This window comes from Miscanthus floridulus, chromosome 16 (genome assembly GCF_019320115.1).
Source record: "Miscanthus floridulus cultivar M001 chromosome 16, ASM1932011v1, whole genome shotgun sequence".
In the NCBI taxonomy this organism is placed as follows: domain Eukaryota; kingdom Viridiplantae; phylum Streptophyta; class Magnoliopsida; order Poales; family Poaceae; genus Miscanthus; species Miscanthus floridulus.
The window spans coordinates 102,804,279-102,810,278 of NC_089595.1; positions in this window are offsets into that span (position 1 = coordinate 102,804,279).

Below are 6,000 nucleotides of genomic sequence, written 5' to 3' on the forward strand. Positions count from 1 at the left end.
CACAACCAGGTGAGATTGTGGTTTTCAAAGATTTCTTCAAGTGGGGTTTTGGGGTTCCAGTGCACCCTTTCCTTTAGGGGCTCTGTCTGTATTATGAGATTGGGATTTGCAATCTGCATCCCAACTCAATTCTTCTTGTCTCCACCTTCATTCATCTTTGCAAAGCATATGGTGGCTTCTAGCCCCATTTCAACTTCTTTCGCCATCTTTTCTGTCTGTAGAAGAAAGGAAGCGGTGGCTCGAAGATAGCCTGAGGTGTGTACCTCAACCTTTGTGACGGGATGAAGGCCTAATACCTGCACTGCCCTTGGAACACGTTGCTTGATGACTGGTACAAGAAGTGGTTCTACATCCGCGAAGAGCCAAACACGATCACACTGTGCGACGTGGGGTTCATTCCGGAGAAGAGGATCAGCTGGTCGGAGAAGCCTGAGCACCTGGAACATATCCTAGAACTACTTGGGATGATCCCATGGAAGAAACTGGACGGTCCGAGCATGGTTGAGAACTTCATTAGCTGAAGGATTCAGCCCTACTAGAGGAGGGTACACCTCAGCTACGAGTACCAAGGTAGCACAGATCCAACGAGGACAAGGTAGGAGGCGCTTGACAAGATCGACGTCAGAGCCAGAATTGGAGAGCTATTCAACTTAGCTGATCCAAATTATGTTAGATTGAGTGCCATCGAGCACGCTTTCAAGCTTGCCCGACCTCCCCCAAAGGTAACTCATCTTGCCTTGTACCCGTAGTCTCATATTGTAGTAGAAACTTTCTGTGTGATCGCCTATTTGTTTCCTAGGTTAATGGTCGAGATAGAGCGACAGTATTTGTGTCGCCACCCCCTAGTGTAGATTGGCTGCAAGTTGCTAACCCGACCACCTGGACCAGCATCGGGGGCGAGGACGTGGACTGGGCCATGCTCAGAGTTGGAGAGGAGGCAGCGGCCAGAGCTGCTGGTAAGCGGCCGGCGACCAGCAAGCGTTGTTAGGCAATCTTGACTTTGTCGGATGACGACATAGAGAATGCAGACATCTTTCCACTCGTCCCTCGAAAGAGGAGGAAGCAACTGGAGTCGACAGAGCAAGGTGGCTCCTCCGTGTCGGTGGGACTCACATCGCATACCACTGCAGTGCCGAGGACAAGCGGTGGAGGGGTCGAGCACCAAGCCCCAGCGTCGGTGCTGGTCTTAGAAGGAGACCAGGTGTCACCCGTAGAGCACGTGGAGCAAGCACGACCGAAGAGACACGCCTTCGCCACATCATTCCGTGCTTCCAACATGTAAGTATTTGTAACTTTGATGTAAGCTTACAATTTATATTGATTACGGTTGCCTTCAGAACTTATCTTGGACATATTAGGTTAGCATCCACAAAAAATCTGGACCAACTAGCCAGGAGCGGCGTGGCTCCACCAGCAATGTTAGAGAAGAATGCCCAGCAGCCGGCCATGGAGGAACCCATAGCAGAAAGTCCACTAGAGCCTCAGCAGACAAGCGGCCAGACAACAATCCCTGAGCAGGTGGTCGAGGGGAGAGCCAAGCCAAGAACAAGTACTCCGAGCACCAACCCTACGGAGGGCGACACCTCAGCACCAGGGGTAACGGGTCAGACCGAGGAGCAGCGGCCAAAGTCGATAGCACATAGCATGCTTGTCGATGCTGCAGCCCGTGGGAAGGCCATAGTTATCACAGAAGCTGCCAACCCTGGACCAGCACCGGTACCTGAAGAAGAGGCCAAAGAGAACGAAGTAGAAGAGGTCCTAGGCTGTCCACAGGATAGGTGACAACATGTATATGTGTCGCGCTGGCAAAATGACCAATGGGTTGTTCATGAGGAAATCCCAGAGGTCGAAGAGACCAAGAAGGTTGAACGAGCGGCGAAACGACTGGTGACGGAGGTCCAGGTATGTTTTGCTTCATCACCTGATCTTGCTATGTAGTCAAACTTTCTTACTTAGTTTTTTTGCACATAGGACTTAATGAAGACCGCAAGGTACCATAAGAAATGCTTTGACTAGATCGAGGGGATCACTGCAAGCAACAAAGAGCTGACGGCGGAAGTGGAACGTTTGCGTCACCAACTTGAAGCCACCAACCATGAGAGGACGGAACAAGAGTCCCAGAACTAGAACCTGGTTGTCCTGCTCGGTAACAAAGAGCAGGAAAGAACAAGTAAGTAGTCACTTTATCATATCGAGTGCATGACAAGTGTTATTGCGTTGTTGGTAGTAACAGTTGTAGTGCAGACTTAGAAGCCGAAGTGGTCTGTCTCTGAGAGGAGAACAATTGTGCGGTCGCGGAGTGTGATCGCCATAAGGAGGACAACAGAAAACTAGCGCATGACCAGTCGTAGCTCTGGTACCACACGACCAAGATGAAAGAGGAACTGAAAAGTAAGGTTTCCAAGCCCCTTTGCTCACTTTTGTTGCCCGCTTTATCTTGTCGTGATATGATGTTTTAATTGCTTGTGCGGTTTGCTATTTTAAAAGTCAATGCCAAGAAGCATCTGGAAGCCATGATGAAAGATCGTGACGGCTAGAAGGCGCGGTGCTAAGAGATCACCGAGGATCAGAACACATGGAAAGACCGGTGCTAGGAGGTGTCAACGGGCATTTTGCCAGTCCTCAACCTTATCGACCCAGCGCTTACAGAGGAAGTGCCAAGGACGCCGCAGCTCGGTCTAGTCAATAGGTGCCGAAAGGCATGGGGATGGTTCCAAGAGTTCGTGAAGGAGGCGAGTGAGTACACAGGCACACATGTGCTAAGCATGGTGCATGCTCACTACCCCTTGATCGATCTCAAGCGCCTGGAGGCTGGATACTCAAAGGAGGTATATCTAGACAAGGCTAAGGAGCTTCGGATGACCCAGCTGGACTTGTCTTCAAAGATAATTGGCGACATTAACCTATGTGGAGGTGGGACAGCACCTGTACAGGGTACGCCATCAACAAGTCAGCTAGAAATACCATCAGTTTTAAGCCAACCGGCGAAGCCTGTGGTCTCGACCAGCCAGGCATCGACGGGGCCATCTTTTTCAGCTCGACCAGTATAGGAGTCCCCGGGACTTGAGCACGATGACAGGCCCGGTGAGCAGCAGGTGCCGTGTGACCCGACCAGCCAATAGTATAGGCTATAGCTGTAGAAAAATATGTAGTTATGTTATTGTAAACTTAGACCTTTTTAGGCAAGCTTGTAATAACATAACTGTATATCAGTATAAGCTTGTTTGTTTTGTGGAAAACGTATTTAAGCTTGGATCTCGTGTTGGTGTAACTAAGTGAGAACATATTAGCGTTCTATTTAGTTGTACCAGTTTAGTGGACACGTCATCCTGTCAGGTTTGTATGGCCCTGGTGTGCCCTATGGTCGGAGTGTGAGGTGCGTAGCCTGTGCACACGTAGACACAGTCAAGTCAAACCAGAGGGGACATGCCGATCACCCATAGCGTAGAGAGCAGATCCCATGCATGTGTTGGGAAGAACCGAGGACAGGGCCTGCTCCAAAAACTCAGGAAGGAATGGTGGTCAGTTTTGACTAGTTGAGTTAAGATAACAATAGACTTCAAAGTGACACATTAGAGTGGTCGGAGAAATCATAACAGCTTTATTGAATTAAATCAAAAGTACAAGATGAGTACATATCTTAGTAGTTAAGCATAGAAACGCCTAAGCTTGTCGATGTGCCATGAATTGGGTACGTCCGTACTGTCCAGGTGAGCTAACCTGTAAGACGTTGGTCATGTAACTTCCTTGATCATGAAGGGCCCTTCCCATGGAGTTGCAAATTTGTGGATACCAGCCTGATTTGTCTTCCACTTCAGGACCAAGTCCCCAACCACAAAGAAGCAGTCCTTAACATTCTTGTTGTAGTACCTGCGCAAAACATCAAGGTATTTGGCTGTACGTACGCAAGAATCTAGCCGCTTCTCTTCTATACTATTCACTTCTAGCTCCCGCGTTTCATTGGCCTTGTCTTCGTCGAAGTTCTCTACCCGTGCTGATCTGAAGGCTATATCTGCTAGGAGCACTGCCTCAGCGCCATAAACCATAAAGTATGGTGATACGCTGGTATTACGATTGGGCTAGGTTCTAAGGCCCCAGACCACGGCTGGTAACTCTTTGAGCCATCTTCCGGGAGCCTTGTCATTTTCTCTGTACATCCTCTTCTTCAGTGCATCCAAGATCATACCGTTTGCCCACTCAACCTGTCCATTAGCTCTGGGGTGCGCCACCAAGACATATTTTACTACTATGCTCCTTTCATTACAGAAGTCCCAAAAAGCATTCCCAGTGAACTGAGTACCCAGATCAGTGATGATGCTATTGGGTATGCCGAAGTGGTGGATGACCTGGTCGATGAACGTGACAGCCTTTTCCAAAGATGCCTGTACCAGAGGCATGTACTCTATCCACTTAGAAAATTTGTCAATCAGCACAAAGACACATGTGAATTTCCCAGGAGCCGGTTTGAAAGGCCCGATCATATCCAGTCCCCAGCATGCGAAGGGCCAAGAGGCTGGTATTGTCTGGATCTCATGTGCTGGTACGTGGATTCTCTTGGCGAAGAATTGACAACCCTCACAATGGTGGACTAGCTTCCCTGCATCGGCTACAGCTGATGGCCAATAGAACCCTGCTCGAAAAGCCTTGCCAACCAGCGTTCTTGAGGCCGCGTGGTTGTTGCAGGAGCCAGAGTGGATTTGGTCTAGGAGATGTTTGCCATTCTCCTGGGTTATACACTTCATCAAGATTTCCTCCTTTGCGTTCTTGCGCCATAGTTTGCCATCGACGAGCAGGTATTGCTTACTGCGATGCATCAGGCATTCATTTTCGGTCCGATCAGTGTAATCGCTGCCATCTGTCAGGTACTTGATGAAAGGTACTCTCCAGTCAGGCTCGTTGGTGGTCGGAGGTGGCTCAATGGTGCTTGACGCCAGAACCGTAGCCACCAATAGTTGGTCTAGAGGCTTGTCGATCGTGGGGTCTTCCTCTTCGATGGAAGGCATGAGCAGGTCTTGAATGAATACACCATGTGGGACTTTGGCTCGGGATGATCCTAACTTTGACAACGCATCTGCTGCTTGATTTTTGTCTCGGACCACGTGTGCGTACTCGATGCTGTAGAACTTGCCTTCCAGCTTTCTGATCGATTTACAGTATGCATCCATCTTTTCGCTGGTCGTGTCCCAGTCCTTGTTGAGTTGGTTGATGACCAGAGCCGAGTCTCCGTAAACATAGAGACATTTGACACCGAGCTCGATCGCAATGCACAAACCATGTAGGCATGCTTCGTACTCGGTGGCATTATTTAATGCTAGGAAATAAATCCTAAGGACGTACCAGAGCTGCTCCTTGGATGGTGACACGAAAAGGACTCCTGCTCCTACGCCATCGATGTTGAGAGAGCCATCGAAGTACATCTTCCAATACTCATCGGGCCCCTAAGAGGCAGGTGTGCTTAAGTCTGTCCACTCGACGATGAAATCAACGAGTGCCTGAGACTTGATTGTGGTACGGCTTGCAAATTCCAAGGAGAAAGGGCATAGCTCCATTGCTCATTTGACGATATGCCCGTTCGCATCCTTGTTGCGAATGATGTCTCCTAGAGGGTACTTGGTCATGACCACCACACGATATCCGTCGAAGTAATGTTTCAACTTTTGGGATGTTATCAGTATGGCGTAGATTAGTTTCTAAATCTATGGTACCTGGTCTTGGATTCATTGAGTACCTCACTGATGAAATAGATTGGTCATTGTACCTTGTAGGCGTGGCCAGGCTCGTCGCGCTCGACCACCATGGCAGTGGAGACCACCCGATTAGTTGCTGCAATGTAAAGTAGGAGAGTTTCATCTTCTCTGGGAGCAGTGAGGACCGGAGGTGATGTAAGGTATTGTTTCAGCTATGTGAAGGCAGCGTCTACTTCCTCTGACCACTCAAACTTCTCGGATGCTTTGAGCAGCTTGAAAAACGGTAGTCCTTTTTCTCCTAATCTTGATATGA